Raw genomic sequence first — 18525 nt, 5'->3', positions numbered from 1 at the left:
ACAACTGTCCCAAGCTGGCTGGTAATAAAACAGAGACCAAGCCATATTTAGTCAATTTACTATACTTCAAAACAGCTCCTAAACAATAGATCCAAGAATCCATTTTCTTAAAAGGACGAGAAAGGAGGGGGGGGGGGGTGAAGAAAACAAAAAAAGAAAAAAAAGACATTTCTTTGCATCAAAATGAAGATGTGTTAACTCCTTGTCCTAGTTAGAACAGCTGGGACCAGTTCATCACTATATGGGTGTAACCCAAAACTGTGTATTCTATAGCCTTCCATGCCATTTCCCAGAAACTGTTGTCAATAGACCATTTACAGCTGCTGCCCAGAGCATGCCTGACCCCTCAGGCTATAAGCTGGGTGTTAAGAGGCCTGTGAGATAGGAGGATGCTCCTGTCCTCACACCCATTGTGGAACTCCCTGCCCTGAGGGAGGTACTGGGCATTCCTGCCCAAATCTGAGGATATATAATCTTGGGGTCTTGGGACTTTGGTACCACTCGTGGGATCCAGAGAAGGACTGTGACCACCACTCTTAACCAGACTGATATCGCCACTTTCGACCAGACTGCAACAGCACTCTCACCAACAGGTTTTCCCTCTCCTTTTACTTTGGACTCAGGGGGCCCAACGAAGACCACTCTGTTCATGCCCCAGGGTGCTGGGTTATACATTTGGGTTTGGTGGGTTAAAACCAACTGTTTCTCTTTATAATTGTATTTATTGTATTATTTTTATTAAATTGTTATTCTGATTTATAATCTCTGTTTTGAGTTGGATTCATTTCCCCTGTCGGTTTACCTTTAAACCAGTACACTCCTGTAAGTTACCAATATTGCTGCCAGGTTAAAGAGAGAAGGACAAACATGGTGAGTCGTTGTTTTCAGACTTAAGTTCCAAAATTTTTGTGAAATCAAAGTTCTGCTTTTTACATTCTTGCATGTAAGATGCTCTTTGAAAACCCATAGCAATGTATTTGTAAAGTAAGAAACTACTTCACTACCCACAGTATGATTTATGATTTAACAGGACAAAGAGTTTAACTTTTGCTCTGTGTGGTAAAGGCTATGCACCTTGACAGATTTTAGCATTTAATGGTCATATGGTATGGCAATATATTTCATATATTCCATACAAACATTCTGTCACACTGCACATGCAGTGAGTATTAAAACATGGCTTGTTTATAAGGACAACCTTGCACTTAACCACAGCTGTTATCGAGTGATTCTCCATAGTGGGTTTTTCTGTGTTTGTTTTTAAACAACTGTGTACGGCAAGGGTAGAAACAAGTTAATTCAGGAATCCTCTTGGGGCAGAAACTTGCATACAAATAGAGAATCTAAGAGATGTAACCCAGTTTAATACCTTTCTAATCTCTAAGAAAAATCACTTGCCCCGAAAGCATAGACTCTACAGGCCTCGATATTAATTTTTAACTTCCTGGTGACAAAACAAGTTGGGATACCGAGTCACAGGCTTAGATGTTTAAAAGATGCTTTCTTTCCCTCAGCACCTCCAATGCAGTTTCCCAAAACAGACAGATGCTATTACACCTATTTTTGACAGTAATAGAAGAGTCCTTGAAGATCCACAACAAAATGTAATCTAAACCAAGTATATAAAAAGACTTGTGTAATTAAGACTTAGTTTTCATAGCTCCCAGTTCCAGTCTTCTCTCTTAATACCAGGTAAGATAGGTATCAGACCATCGCAGTAGTGGTAAAGCCTAGCAATTTTAGTACGTAGGCTAGTGCTACCACTACTGATCAGTATCTCAGGCCTGCAGGAAATGTTTTGCACAAAATATCAGGTCTGTCATTGGCTCTGAAGAAAAGATGGGGGTTTTTTTGTTAAAACATCTTAATTTGGTTTCTGCAAATGCATAGTAAGGCCACCACAACAGGGTCTCCAGGCAGAGCTTGGTACAGAAAGCCATATATGACCAAAATCTCTTAAATGGCTGCTGGCTACCGTAATCTGGTTGAAATGGCTTTGTGGATGAAATGTTGCAACATATGCAGCTTGCCAGCTATTTTTACTTCAACGAGTGTTTAATAATACTGTGAAAAGATTGTTAGAAATAAACTTGCACCAACACACACTTTCCTGCTGACCTGTTTCTACCAGCTTTGCAACAATTCGACTTAAGAAAAAGGTCAAAAGGAAAGCAGTATGAAAACCAGACAGACGGAAATTATTTGCAGCATTAAATATAAATTGGTATGCAATTTTATGTGAAGCAGTTTTGTGTGACTCTTACCCCACCCCTTTGTGCACGGGATGAGGGAAGAGTACCCTAGCTGGAAATAGTGGGCTTTAGATGCAAAAGTAAACACTTCTATTTTTAAGAAGTTATCCGTTACATGCCAAGGATTTCACAAGTCTAACAGACACACTCCAGCAACATCTGCTGGTGCACTTCCTATGCCTCAAAACATTTTTCTAGATTTTCTTTTGTTCTTTTTTTTAGATTCAGCCAGCCATTGTCTCTTCATCTGAATATTGCTCCTAGTACTTCATGACAGTGACTGCAAATATAGTTTTTGAAGATGAAGGCTAACAGACAGTTATGGGAAATTTGTGCAAAGCTTCAGCATTATTGTACTTGGAGTGGCTATACAGTAAAGAGTGTTGTGAACGAGCCTTCCCACTGAAAAAATATTCTACTTGTTGTTACTGACAACAGCAGTGGAAAATCTTTATCAAGAGAAAAATATTTTGGCACTAGTGCTGCAATAGCACCTCTCTTTCTTTACTCCCACTTTCTTCTTGTCTTGTAGAAAAATCTTGACCATCAAAGGGTAGGCTTTGGGGTGTTTTTTCTGTTTGGGTTTTTTTCTTCCCACCCCCCCACCCCCACCCCCCGTGGAATGTATAGTCTAACTTTTATCATTTTAAATTCATCCTGAAAAGTCCTTGGTTGGGGGCCTTTTTTTGTTTTGTTTGTGTGTGGTGTTTGGTTTTGAATTTCTTACAGATACTGTTACAAAGGCAGAATATTACCAACAATGAAAATGTTTTTACAATTTTAAAAATAAAGTACTCATACAGCAAATTTCTCCCATCTATTTAAGCTACACCTACCAGTTAGGTAGGAAATTATTAAACCTTAAACCAGTTTAGAACCAAAGGTTATTTTTTTACCTCCTCCCTCCAGCTAAACAGATAACCCCATGTTGCAACATTTCATCCACAAAACTATTTCAACCAGACTACAGCTTACATGCCAGCAACCCATATGAAAACAAAAAAATGGCTAGACTTTCTCCAGGTTTTTCTCATCTTCAGCTGCAGACAGTGCAAGAACTGTAAGATGTCAAGAGTCTGCACATCTGTGATGGATCTTGAAAACAACCTGTATGAATCATGCTCAGAGTAAGGATCAAAGAAAAATAGGATATCAGCTTAAAATGGGCAATCTCCAAAATAAGTAAGAAATATGATATTGCTAGGAAACTTATTTTGTGGATAAGACCTAGTGGGCCTGAAGTTCTGATTCGCAGATGTTCTTAAGCTCCTATGGAAAATATAAGTGACAAAGACCATTACCAGAAGAAAAAATAATATAGGCTATGCAAAGGAGATCATCAGTATGATCCTTAAGTACTTACACAGCTGTAGGCACGTTTTCTAAGCGTATTTTTTAAATCTCATTAATGACAATAGATGGGAATGCTGTTCAAAATCAGTTAACAACTACTTAACAGTTAAAAACTCTTACCTATTTACAGGGTTCAGATCCAGAATGTGCCTAAACTGAGTTATGTTTGTAGCTTTCTTCATGTACTGGAGCAAACTCTCCAGTGTTACAACAGTTCTCTTCACTCATCTTTTCTTTATTTAAACTTTATCTTCCTATACATTACTCCAGTCTCCCATAGTAGTTGTTCCCCCAGCCCCACCCCTTGTTTTGAAGCCAATTAGAAGGGTGAACTTTAAGCCAAATGCATCAAGATTTACACTGAGATTACTCTCACCCCGTGGCATACCAAGTTCATCACATTCAAATTGTACACTCTAATGATGGTAGCATTTCATTTCAAATTTGCACGTTAGAGCAGGTAATTCTAACTTTAATTTACCCTTAGGAATTTTAGGTTCTCTTCAAGTGGGCTAAGCTTACAAAATTGCAGGAGTACCAGATCAAACAGCAGTCCCTGGCTTTCCTGTCAAAAACTGCGAGGTGGAAAGCACACAGGATCACATTTACTTTTTTTTTTTTTATTTATTAGCTGAAATGGACAGAAGCTGCAGCTTTTTAGAGAACTCTGAGATTTAAACCTTAACTTTAAAATAAATTTTATAACCATAGATCAAATTCTGGCATGATTAAGTTGGTCCTTCTGAGGTAAACAAGTAGGGAACTCGTGTTTTCAATACAGACAATTTTCTGAAACATCATCTACCAGCTGTGAACATTAAACATTCCACTAGAGGTCTTTGCCTCGTGTATTTTTTATTTTTAAATTAGTAGAAACTTACCTTAAAGATTTCTGTCAAAACTCCTCTCCCCTCCCCCAGTTCCCACTGAGGTTGTCAATTTTACTATCTCTCTTAGCTCCAGAGAGAGCTGTGTTCAGCCAGGATGCTTATGTACCACTTGTGTACTCCTTACTAATTACAGTGGCTTCTTTTTTATCTCTTATGCTCCAGTAAGTTTTTATTCATCCTTCCCTTTCATGTCTTTGCTGCTGTTATGCACATAACTTCCATAATGCACATAGCTTCCATCTTTCACTATCTAAGCTCTGCACTGAAATATAAATGCATACCTTGTACAGCTCTGTTAATTAGAGTATGTTTTACTAATCTAGTGGAACTTGCTATTTACTGTGCACACCTTTTGTCTAGACAAGAGGAGCTGACCTCCCAGGCCACAGATTGGCTGCAGTCCACATTTCTTTTTTCAGTCTCCTCCTTCCCAGAACAGGACACTCTGCACCACTCATGTCTGTGTCAACATCCACCCATTTCTGAAGGGGTACTAAAAAGATTTCTCTACTGTAACTACAACAATTCATGCAGTCTCCCTTGGATATCCTCCCAGATGACTTTCACAAACAAGGTGACAGTCAACTGAAATTTTATAGCAAGAGCGTGGGTCCCTACCTAACTCAGCCTTGCTCGACCAACTCGTAATCTCTCTTCCTTGGAGTTCACTGCAGCTGTGAGCTATTAATCTACTCTAGGGACAAAACAAACCATGCTCTTTGGTCCTATAGCCTGCATGTCCTGATTTAAACTTGGAGGTAATCAGCAGTTAGAAAAATAGTATGGTTTTCTGGTTTGTATTCTGCTGTTCCTTGACAAGTCTGAACCACACATACAAGAGATTCATCATTGTAAATCTTTAAACTATTAACTGAAGCAATTATTTTAAAGCTGTCTTAAAACAGTCCCACAGAAGGCAATGTGATTTGCTGGATCACTGCTCAAAAACAACATGTAAGCGTACATACAAACACGACGCAGAAAGCAAAGAGTGATATGACGAAAACCTCTTTTAATTTGATGACAATCTTTTCATCCTCTCAAAGATGTCCCACACTGTAAGATTAACATGATGTTGTAGATTAGGAAATCAGGGGAATTTTCCTTCCCCCTGCCCCACTCCAAGGTAAAGAAACAGAGTGAGCGGGGGGAAGGGAGGTTATTAGCATTACTAAAGATGTAGCTAGCCTGGGTTAATTGCCCACTTTGGAGAAAGAAAAGGGTGGGCGGGGAGGCTGAGCAGGTGGAGCCCTGGCCGGGAAGGTGAGAGGCAGTGGATGTGTGGCTGGCTCTCTGGGTGCAGACAGGCAGTTTGTTGGGGAGGGGGACTGGAGGTTTAGTTCCCTTTTGGCTGTTAATCCTGGGGAGTTCGACCTCTTGTCCTGTCGGCTTTGACCTGCCTGACTGTCCCGCCCGCCGGAGCTGCTGTGTTTCATCGGAGAGTTTTGCTTGCCCGCGGGAGAGGAGTTTTGGAGACACCACCGCTTGAGACTGCAGTGAGTTCTTGCCACTCGAGACAGCGGTGAGTTCCCGTGGGAGTGGGCGGCCTGCCTTCCTATTTGTCCCCACGGAGACGAGGACCCCCCATCTCCTCGGCTTCCCCCACGCGGCCCGGGACCACCCCTCCGGTCCCGTTTTCCCGCGGGTGACTGCCGGAGCCCACAGCGCCCCTGCCGACCACGACCAGGTACTGCAGGTCCTGCACCTTCCAACGGCCCAACAGCGCCCCCTGCCGACCACAACCGGGTACTGCAGGTCCTGCACCTTCCAGCGGCCCAACAGCGCCCCCTGCCGACCGCAATTAGGACCGTGTTAAAGGACAGAGGAGTATTCTTTTAGACTTGTTGTTGTGGTTGTTGTTGCTGGTGTTGTTTTGTTTTGTGTTACTTTTTTTTTTGTGCCAACATTCATATATTTCTTAATAAAGGGTTGTTATTTCTCCTGTTTTTCCACATTTTCCTCGAGTAAAGCCCCTTAATTTAACATTACGATTGCAGAGAGAGAGGAGTTTGGTCTACCTCACAACTCATCCTCTTTAGCAAGCAGTCCAGTCTCTTCAGAGTGAGACATTTTTGGCGCCCAACGTGGGGCCTGGAAAGAGGAAAGGTGGAAAAAGAATAACTACCCTTTGTGTGAGTTACGCGCTCGTGTGATTGACACGCGTTTTTGAACTTGTAGGCACCATGATGTTAGGGGTTGTTGCTTTCCTCTGGCATATAACCATGCCAAGATACCTGTCCCACCTGTCAACGTGTTTCAGTTCGGATACTAGTACTTACATTGCAATAAGTACCTTTGAGATTGTGCATTGGGTATATGACACGGCAAACTCAGCACCTGTGGTTTTCATCCGGAACATATCCTCAAGGATGCACTACTGCTCTAGCCTAAGCTGCTTTCTCTGGGGTTTTGAGGATAATAGTACCCATTCTTATGGGGACACACAGGGGAATGCACGCGCCCAACCCTTTATTCAGTTCCCTTTTGGATACAATACAATGGCCTCTGGGAAGTTTAAATCATTTTTAGATATCCGAGACATTTCAATGGTTGGGCTTTTCATCCTAAATTGTGCCACTATAGCATACCTGATATACCAAGCCAAGGCCAAGAGTTACCGAGAAGGCGTTCAGGAGCCTGACCCAGGGGTGGAAAACCTCGAGTGGCGTGGGTTATGGGAGGATATGGGTAAATTCCTAGAAAGTTGCTCAGCTCCCATGACATGGAAGCTTACCCTTGAACAACTCCTGAACCCTATAAAAATAGTGAAAGCTGTGAGGGAGAGGTGTCGTGATGGATCCATGGAGAAGCAGGTGGTAGCTGCATGTGGGGCCTTGGCCATTGCCTACAGGAAGTTGCTTGGTATGGTGCAGCATTCCCAGGGGAAAGGAAAAGATGAGGACAAGACGCCTAATACCAAGGTGACTCAGGATAAGGCAGAAACTAAGGGGCAGACTAAACCAACGGAGGTTGCCACTATCCACAGGAAGAAATGTAAAGCCAAATCAGTTCGCCAAGTTGACGATGATGGAGAGGCAGGGTCCTCACAAGCGGCTGCTCCAGAGCCAGAAATCATCACTGAGTCTTTATCGTATAATAACCTCCGGAATTTAGGGGCAGACGTTGCTCGTCGTCCGAGTGAGCCCGTTCTGGCCTGGATGATCCGAGTTTGGGACTCTACAGGTCATGCAGTAAACCTTGATGGCGGTGAAGCGAGCTTCCTGAGATCCATTGCCCAAGATGTGGGTATTGAGGAGGTGTTTGTGAGGGAATCGAAGCCCCTGTCTCTCTGGGCACGGTTCGTGGATGGTGTGAGAGAGAGGTTCATTTACAGAGATTCCTTGCAGGCAGATCATTACACCAAGAGCTGGAAGACCATCGAAGAAGGAATCCTACAGCTGAGAGAAATGGCATTGCTAGAAGTACTGTTTGGGGGGGATGGGCAACCTACCAACGATCCTGACAAGGTTAAGTGTACACCACAGATGTGGTGGAGCTTTACACGTATGGGGCCGTCTATACATAAAGGTTACCTGACATCATTAGAGGCTGGGGAGAAGCGGGAGCCAGTGATGTCTGTAATAAATAAACTTCGGTTGTACGACAGTATGATCAAAGGACCGATACAGGCCCGCATCTCCTCTGTAGAGACAATAGTTAATGAACTCAAGGAATTAACTACAGGGTTGAAAGAGAGGATTGAAAGAAACAATCTCCATACGGCCCCAGTGAGAACCAGACGCCCCCCAGCTAGAGAGAGCAGACAGACTTCACGAACTGAGTTGTGGTACTTCCTAAGTGACCATGGGGAAGACATGAGCCGGTGGGACAGGAAACCTACTCGGGCCCTAGCAGCCCGAGTACAAGAGTTGAAAGAGAAAGAAAAGGGGAAGTCTGCGAAAGTGAGTGCCGTACCAGTATCCTGCGGGCAGGGATCTGACTCGGTAGAGGGCACCTCCCGTCGACATTCGCAAGAGGGAAACGATGACTGGCAGGATGAAGATGAATGTTAGAGGGGCCCTGCCTCTAGCCAGGTAGAGGCACGGGACAACCGTGTCTATTGGACTGTGTGGATCAGATGGCCTGGCACGTCAGACCCACAGAAATATCAGGCTTTGGTTGATACTGGCGCTCAGTGTACGTTAATGCCCTCGGGACATGTGGGACCAGAGACTATTTCCATTTCGGGGGTGACTGGAGGATCTCAAGAGTTGACCATAGTGGAAGCTGAAGTGAGCTTGACTGGGAAAGACTGTCAGAAACACCCCATTGTGACTGGTCCAGATGCCCCATGTATCCTGGGCATTGACTATCTCAAGAACGGGTACTTCAAGGACCCCAAGGGACATAGATGGGCTTTTGGAATAGCTGCTGTGGAGACCGAGGCGGCTAAACAGTTGAACTCGCTGCCCGGCCTCTCAGAGAGCCCTTCGGCTGTAGGGTTGCTGAAAGTCGAGGAACAGCAAGTGCCAATCGCCACTACAATAGTGCATCGCCGGCAGTACCGGACGAACCGAGACTCTGTGATCCCCATCCATAAGATGATCTGTGAGCTGGAGAGCCAAGGGGTGATCAGCAAGACCCATTCACCTTTCAACAGTCCCATCTGGCCTGTGCGTAAGTCTAACAGAGAATGGAGACTGACTGTGGACTACCGTGGCCTGAATGAAGTCACCCCACCGCTGAGCGCTGCTGTTCCAGACATGTTGGAACTCCAGTATGAGCTGGAGTCCAAGACAGCGAAGTGGTATGCCACTATTGACATCGCAAACGCATTCTTCTCCATTCCCTTAGCAGCAGAGTGGAGGCCGCAGTTCGCTTTCACCTGGAGGGGCGTGCAGTACACTTGGAACCGACTGCCCCAGGGATGGAAACACAGCCCCACCATCTGCCATGGACTGATCCAAGCCACATTAGAGAAGGGTGAGGCTCCAGAACACCTGCAGTACATTGATGGCATCATCATATGGGGGGACACAGCAGAGGAGGTTTCCAAGAAAGGGAAGAAAATCATCCAGATCCTCCTGGGAGCTGGTTTCGCCATAAAGACGAGTAAAGTTAAGGGACCTACCCGAGAAATCCAGTTCCTGGGGGTGAAATGGCAAGATGGGCGTCATCAGATCCCGACAGAAGTCATCGATAAGATCACAGCCACGGCCCCAACAACCAGCAAGAAGGAAACGCAAGCTTTTCTGGGTGCCATAGGTTTCTGGAGGATGCATATCCCGGAGTACAGTCAAATTGTAAGTCCTCTCTATCTAGTTACCCGAAAAAAGAATGATTTCCAGTGGGGCCCTGAACAGCAACAGGCATTCAAACAGATTAAACGAGAGATTGCACATGCTGTAGCCCTTGGGCCCTTCAGGACAGGGACAGAAGTGAAAAATGTACTCTATTCTGCAGCTGGGAATAGAGGTCTCTCCTGGAGCCTCTGGCAAAAGGTGTCTGGTGAGACTCGAGGTCGCCCACTTGGGTTCTGGAGCCGAAGCTACAGAGGATCTGAAGCCAATTACACCCCAACAGAGAAGGAGATCCTAGCGGCTTATGAAGGAGTACAAGCTGCCTCAGAGGTGATTGGCACAGAAGAACAGCTGCTCTTGGCACCTCGACTACCAGTGCTGAACTGGATGTTTAAGGGAAAGGCACCCAGCACGTATCATGCCACTGATGCCACATGGAGTAAGTGGATCGCTCTGCTCACACAGCGTGCCCGTATTGGAAATCTGAATCGCCCTGGGATCCTGGAAGTCATCACAAATTGGCCGGAAGGCGAGAGTTTTGGTCTAGCAGATGAGGAAGCAGAAGAGCAGGCGGTACGGGCTGAAGAAGCTCCAGAATTCGATAAACGACCGAAAGAAGAAGCACGCTACGCCCTCTTCACTGACGGTTCCTGTCGCCTTGTAGGAACGAAGCGCAAATGGAAAGCAGCTGTATGGAGTCCCACCCGACAAGTTTCAGAAGCTACTGAAGGGGAAGGAGAATCGAGTCAATTCGCAGAGCTCAAAGCTGTCCAGCTGGCATTGGACATTGCTGAACGGGAGAAGTGGCCAAAGCTTTACATCTACACTGACTTGTGGATGGTAGCCAATGCTCTGTGGGGATGGTTGGACAGATGGAAGAAGGTCAATTGGAAACGCGGGGGAAAACACATCTGGGCTGCTGATACGTGGCAAGACATCGCTACCCGAACAGAGAAGCTCGCTGTGAGGGTCCGCCACGTAGATACCCATGTGCGCAAAGGCCGAGCCAATGAAGAGCATCGCAACAATGAACAAGCAGACCGAGCTGCACGAGTCAAGGTGTCACAGGTGGACTTAGACTGGCAGCACAAAGGAGAGTTGTTCCTAGCACGGTGGGCCCATGATGCCTCAGGCCATCAGGGCAGAGATGCCACCCATAGATGGGCACGAGACCGAGGGGTGGACTTAACCAAGGACATTATTTCCCAGGTTATTCATGACTGTGAGACCTGCGCTGCCATTAAACAGGCTAAGAGACGCAAGCCCCTATGGTATGGTGGACGTTGGAGTAAGTACAGGTATGGGGAGGCCTGGCAAGTCGATTACATCACACTGCCACGAACCCGCCAAGGTAAGCGCTATGTGCTTACTATGGTGGAAGCCACCACTGGATGGCTGGAGACGTACCCGGTGCCTCACGCTACTGCCCGGAATACCATCCTGGGCCTTGAAAAGCAAGTCCTGTGGCGACATGGTACCCCAGAGCGCATTGAATCAGATAATGGAACTCATTTCAAAAACAGCTTAGTTGCCACCTGGGCAGGGGAACATGGCATCAAGTGGGTGTACCACATCCCATACCACGCAGCAGCCGCAGGGAAAGTTGAACGACATAATGGACTGTTGAAAACCACCCTGAAGGTGTTGGGTGGAGGGACAGACAAGAACTGGGACCAGCATCTAGCAAAGGCTACATGGCTAGTTAACACCAGAGGTTCCATCAACCGAGCCGGTCCTGCCCAGTCAGAGTCCCTCCACACCGTGGATGGAGATAAGGTCCCCGTGATTCACGCGAGGGGTGTGTTCGGGAAAAAGGTTTGGGTTGACCCTACCTCGAGCAAAGACAAACCCATTCGTGGGATTGTTTTTGCCCAAGGGCCCGGCTGCACCTGGTGGGTGATGCAGGAAGATGGAGAAACTCTGTGCATACCTCAGGGAAACCTTACTCTGGGGTGAGCTGGCTGTAACTGTATACTTGTATCTGTATGTAACCCTGCACCTGTATCTGTATGCGTATCTACCTATTAGTGGACGTGTATATAGTTGGAATACTGCATGTACGTATAAGGATCGAAGATTTAACCTGGTGAAGTGTGGTAGCATGGGGAAGAAAAATTAGGGGTGGATAATGTTGTAGATTAAGAAATCAGGGGAATTTTCCTTCCCCCTGCCCCACTCCAAGGTAAAGAAACAGAGTGAGCGGGGGGAAGGGAGGTTATTAGCATTACTAAAGATGTAGCTAGCCTGGGTTAATTGCCCACTTTGGAGAAAGAAAAGGGTGGGCGGGGAGGCTGAGCAGGTGGAGCCCTGGCCGGGAAGGTGAGAGGCAGTGGATGGGTGGCTGGCTCTCTGGGTGCAGACAGGCAGTTTGTTGGGGAGGGGGATTGGAGGTTTAGCTTCCTTTTGGCTGTTAATCCTGGGGAGTTCGACCTCTTGTCCTGTTGGCTTCGACCTGCCTGACTGTCCCGCCCGCCGGAGCTGCTGTGTTTCATCGGAGAGTTTTGCTTGCCCGCGGGAGAGGAGGAGGAGTTTTGGAGACACCACCACTTGAGACTGCAGTGAGTCCTTGCCACTCGAGACAGCGGTGAGTTCCCGTGGGAGTGGGCGGCCTGCCTTCCTTTTTGTCCCCACGGAGACGAGGACCCCCCATCTCCTCGGCTTCCCCCACGCGGCCCGGGACCACCCCTCCGGTCCCCCTTTTCCCGCGGGTGACTGCCGGAGCCCACAGCGCCCCCTGCCGACCACGACCAGGTACTGCAGGTCCTACACCTTCCAGCGGCCCAACAGCGCCTCCTGCCGACCACGACCGGGTACTGCAGGTCCTACAGCTTCAGCGGCCCAACAGCGCCCCCTGCAGACCGCAATTAGGACCGTGTTAAAGGACAGAGGAGTATTCTTTTAGACTTGTTGTTGTGGTTGTTGTTGCTGGTGTTGTTTTGTTTTGTGTTACTTTTTTTTTTGTGCCAACATTCATATATTTCTTAATAAAGGGTTGTTATTTCTCCTGTTTTTCCACATTTTCCTCGAGTAAAGCCCCTTAATTTAACATTACGATTGCAGAGAGAGAGGAGTTTGGTCTACCTCACAACTCATCCTCTTTAGCAAGCAGTCCAGTCTCTTCAGACTGAGACACATGATTAGATGGGTATGCCTGTGGCCATCATTAATGATCTTATGGTTAATTAACCTATGTCTATTGCCATAATTAACTATAAGATGGTTTCATTCTGTTGAATTTACACGGGGTTCATATGTATAATATGTATTATAAAATCAATAGATTGACAGATCTCATAATACACCCATGTAAGTGCCTAGTAATACAGGATCTTATTTCATAAGGATCACTCCATGGAAACCAGAGTAACACAAACGCCTCTTCCTCACTACATGCTTTGCCATTTAGAGCCAAGTGTAACGCCACTGGCCCAAACATGATACAAACTCCTTTGGTATTTCTAGCTTTCTAATTTGTCTGCCTGTAAAAAGAGACATGCTTTGCACATTATTAAGATGCTCATATGTTATCACTGAACTTAGCACTTATTGAAAAAAAGAGTATATAAAACCACCTGCAATATAATTATATAAGATTAAATATGCATATATTTACACACATGGTATGCCCAAACAATTTGTCGGCTCCAAGTGAATCTTAATGTAAAAATGTATTTTGACTTGCCAGAAGCAACAAATATTTGATTAAATACAGAGGTCTCTTTGTATTGGGTAACTCCAGCTAACCCAAAATGAGACTTCAAGTGGATCACTACCCAACCACAAGCACAGTCACAAATGAGTAGGTGAATTTCAGAGGAAAATACCAAACCTCTTAGAGAAAAACAGCTCCAATTGTCTCTTCAAATCCTGACCTATGATCTTTAAGCATCTGGAAGCTCTTGATTATACACAGATATTGTAATTTGATGAGAAAATATAGTTTCTACTAGCACTTCATGCTCAATGAAACAGTTCAGGACTTATTTACTGTAAGCCAATTAACAATTCCATGAAATCATATGTTAACACAACTTACAACCCAGAAGTTATTATACAGATGTATAATAACTTACCAGAGTAAAGAAGGTGAATTGTATTCTTTGTTACACTCAGCTTGCCCATAACAGCATGGTAAGCATTTCCCTGCTAACAATATAGCTAACAGCACATGCCAACATAATTTAACACCTCTTGGGCTAACATTTATACATGGTTCTAAGTATGAAAGTTTCATATATATACATACATATACATGATTTCAAAGGAAGAAAGCAAAGCTCTTATGTAGTCAAACCATCAAGGAAAAAAGGCTTTCAGGAAAACACAAAAAAAATTAGAAACTAAAATTCTATAAGAACTCTTACTGGGATCATTCCAACATATATTTCCACAGCCAAGACATTCATAGACAAGTTAGATTAACAAAAAGATACTCAGTTCATTCAAAGAACCATTAACTGCTTTAAGTTCAAAATTTAGTTTATGGACTACTTTGTATTGCATGTAAAGCCTCATTAGCAGCACCTAAACTAGGTCACTTAATAGTCAATTGGAGGTGAGAAGAATTTCATCAAAAGACATCTGTACAGTGCTTCAAGTTTTCATACTTATTTCACTCATCACATCAATGCTCTAAGAGCTACGAAATAATACTATATTATTTAAAACTACTCAAATTTCCCAGATCTGGTCTCTAGTTTTTTTAATTGCCAGAAAAGTACTTTCTAGAGATTCAAAGAACCTAAGAAGATCTCTGTTCTACACTAACAATCATTCGATCACAATACAACCACGAAAAAAAGCAAGGGAAAATAAAGTAAAATAGAAAATTTTGAATACCTATTTTACATATATAAAATATAAAATAAATAAAAAATAAAATCAAAATACTTCTGTAACATTGCAGGCCTTTCACTAACTATATAAATATGCGCCATTAGTATGTATTATCTGCTTGGCCTTGAATTAAACTGAACTGTACTTCAGGGAAGATCAAACCAGAGTTCAAATCCATTCAAGTTTGAGTAGTGCTGAAGAGATATGGGGAGTCATGTGGTCCACGGTTTACTGCAAAATGTGCAGGTATGGTAGAAATCAATCAACAGCTGTTTGTCCTTACTTCATAATGAGAATCTGCATCAAAGACATTGTCCAGCGACAAACATGCTTACCAGGCACAGAAACAGCCACGAGCTTCCCCTTCTTCAAATCTGTCTTTGCTTTATGCCACTGTTTTTGCTGAAAAACTGTAACTGAGTACGCTTTACTGAGGTGGACTGAAGTACACAAGGACAAAGGGACATCATCATTCAAGGGTACCCTTCATTCAATCGTTCATTGTTCACAGTAAGCTTTTAGAAACTGCATTTAGACCTTGCTACCAGAAAAGGACACATTTTGCAAGACAGGGCTAAAAAACACATCCCAAAAATGTCTGCCACATACTAATGAAAGCTTGTCTAACCAACACAACACCTAATTATAGCTTTTTTTTTTCCTTACAAGTCAATGATTCATTGCTAGATAAACAGCAAATACTACATACTGACCAACCTGGAGTTCTCCTCTCCCTCAATTCTCTCACATGTAAATTTCCTTTAACTGATAAGACACAGACTGAAAGGAAACTGCAGCCTGTACAAAGAGCTGTTATTTTCTGAGAAAAAACTGTTAAAAAGCAAGATTTTTCTCATTAATAGACAAATTTTATTTCTTCTTAACTAAAGGCTTTTTTTCTCCCCTCCCTGCCCCCCTTTCCTGCAATGCCGATTTGCACACTTTCATTCAGCAACATCAGGGGAAATTTACCAAAAGCACCAGTATTTGACTCCAAAACAGCTAGTTTATTTTTCTTCATATTAACAGAGTTTCACGGTACTAGCGTACATTTCAAGTACTGCAGTGCTGGCAAAGAAAGAGGCAACTTTCAGTTCCAGCTTTTCCAGAACTCTTCTTTATGAAGTCCGTGTTGTAAGTTAAAATACAAATGGGTTCTTATTAAATTGAAACTACTTGGAATCATCACTTCACTGTGCAACTCCTGTTTGCTCCCATCTCACAGATAAGCATCAAACAATCAACAACCAAAATGTAACAAGAGCAAAGAACAGCGGGTCTGCCTGGTGCTTACATCAACAAAAGGGGCTATGTGATAGTATCAAGGGGCTCCTTCTGAAAATTGCATCCAGAAACCTAGAGAAAATTATCCCGGACTGACTTAGATATAGACACAGACGTACCACAGACATGAATGTATTTGAATGGGGAGTGCGTGTGAAGGACCAGGGTTGGAGGAAAGTGGTTGAGACACCATTCCCCAAGGCATTTAAAAGACACATAGATGTGGCAGTTAGGGACATGGTTTAGTGGTGTACTTGGAAGTGATGGGTTAGTGGTTGGACTCAATGATCCTAAAGTCTTCTCCACCCTAAATGATTCCATGATTCAAAGCACTGATTCTCTTCTGGTACAGTGCTTTTTACACTGAACCGGATCAAGAAGTTCTTAAGGCAGTTCCTTCACTAAGCAGGCTTCCTTCCATAAATACTATTTCTGCTAAACTGAAAACAAGTAAATCCTAAGAACCAACCTTCAGAAGGACAGACAGAAGAAATACGTTAAAGAAATGCATACATAACTACCACTCCTATGATGATAACTATAATGCTGAATACATAGCTGTTCATCTGTAAAGTCTGCACCATAGCTCAGGTAATGGCCACATTCCGTCCACATCCAAATCTTTCACCTCCCTCTCAAACCCTCGGAGGGACCCTAAGGTGTCTGAAGAATATGGGAGGGAAAAGGTGGGAGGAGGAGATCCAACCAGAACTGGAAGTTGGTGCAAACATCTCTCAGTGAAATATCCACTACATTTTACATGAAGAGACAATAGCATTTGCATTCTAGGAAGTAAACTATACATACAGCAAGTAAAGAAACTGTTTCATTAACATGGAATAACTGGAGTTGAATATTAACCAGGCAGAACTAGCACAGGGGATCAAAAGCCCTATCCCTGAACAACATGCAGAAAGTACCTGTCGAGCTTTCCCAACATTTAATTTCATCACAGGTATCCCATGGAGAAGTAGGCTCAATTCTACACAGCAAGGGAGAAGACTGAGGGAAAACAGTAGTAAGGAGCAGGAAGCAATGCTAGGGGCAGAAAGTCTCTAGTCTGTATATCCAGATCTTTATTCTTTTTGCGAGTGATTAGACTGAAGGACTAAGGATTAGACAGAGCATAATACAACTGGAAAAATTAAAGAAATACACAGCTGCTCTTGTGCTTTTTTGCAAATTAATGTAGATAAAACATGCCTCAGGGAAAGAGGGTCACACACTTCCTCATTTGGAGACTGAATTCCAGAGGCATCTGTCACCCACCGTGTACACATCACTCATATGCTCCTCACAGAGCCTCCACAGGCACTGCCTTATTCTGGAACCTGTCTGAATAGCACAGTACTAAAAGCACGTGATTATACAAGCCTAATTACCTACTACAGCAACCTATTGCCTGACAAAAGCAGGGAACATTATCATACAAAAGGAAGGAAATAAACCAAGGTAATACATGCTTAGTCCAGGGGGAATTCCAGAAACATGGATTCCTAGAAATTTTAACATCAATATAGAACTAATTTCCTTTACACAGCAAGAAAGCAAACACCACATCACGCATTACTCACCTCTGCAAGAAATTCCTTGGTTGTCAATTACTTGTTTGCAGATTCCACAGATTCTGGATTTTTTAAAAGACTTGTTTTTGAAGGTATGAGACCTTGAAGCTGTTTCCTGAGGCTGGAAGCAAGAAGAATAACATCAGACCATCACTCAGCTTTTGAGTTATATTTTTAAGTGAAATATAAATAATTCTAAAATAAATATAACAGTAGTACATATATAGTATGTATATAAATATACATTTATAATACATGCATAAATATAGCAGTAGTAATATTTAGTAGTACATCTAATATAATTTGTCATATTATATTTAGTAGTATATTTAGTGCTTGCACTCTATCGCTCATCCTTGCTCTTGTTCAACAACATGAGCTTTTTACTTTCAAGAGTAGGAAACAACAGAATGTGAGGAACCTCTTGCATATCAGGACACAGACAATTCATTTTTATTGTCATTTCAGAACTCACTCTATGACTTACCTTTAAAGAGGAAATATGGAATAGAGTCTACGATATGACCCAACAGTCTTCCAACCTAAGGTCTTATCTACATAAAAACTAGCACTGGTTCAGGTTAAGCTAGTTAAAAATACCCTAAGTAATGCTCTATCACAGTAGCAAATTTAACTCATCTGGTGCAGAAGGTAGGTTGGGATGTCTTAATAATGTCTTGGTCAATAAATGGAAAGCATCCATGTAAGCTGACTTTGGCACAGATCACTAATTTTAAAATCTCTTCTTTCCTGCATAAGAAATATACACTAGCTTAAACTAACATTATTTCCACAGTGTCACAGCAGCTGAAATATCTTGTTAAAATACAATGCAATAAAGAAATTTCTAACTGGGGATGGAACTCAAAAAGTCAGTATCATATATGCAATGGTTTCTATAAATTTGGAAACATTCAGGTAACATTTAGATAACAAAACAGAGGAGTCTACCAAAAGCCTATGACAGCCATTATCTCCTCTGGAAGGCATGTAACAACATTCATTTTCACTGACAGATTTTTTGAAAATATCAGTTACCTATTCAAAAACAAAAATACATTTCACCAGACCATGAAAATCTCCAAATGTCTCTTCATATTCTTCA

The 18525-nt window shown here is 43.3% G+C and overlaps 1 protein-coding gene across 3 annotated transcripts in view; it reads right to left on the bottom strand.

Moving 5' to 3' along the window:
- TNS3 (tensin 3) overlaps positions 1 to 17538 on the bottom strand; it is a 163619-nt gene extending 146081 nt beyond the window's left edge. For 2 of the 3 annotated variants that reach the window (XM_039388487.1, XM_039388488.1), the window contains exon 1: positions 17430 to 17538. The gene's annotated coding sequence lies outside the window, so the exon portion shown is untranslated. The remainder of the gene's footprint in view (positions 1 to 17429) is intronic. The other variant, XM_039388486.1, reaches the window with a different exon arrangement.
- Between the last annotated feature and the right edge of the window lie 987 nt (positions 17539 to 18525).

Source organism: Pipra filicauda, unplaced genomic scaffold (genome assembly GCF_003945595.2).
Source record: "Pipra filicauda isolate LSUMZ 115617 unplaced genomic scaffold, ASM394559v2 scaffold657_size180086_pilon, whole genome shotgun sequence".
Classification (NCBI taxonomy): Eukaryota; Metazoa; Chordata; class Aves; order Passeriformes; family Pipridae; genus Pipra; species Pipra filicauda.
This window is presented reverse-complemented; position numbering and strand designations above follow the sequence as displayed.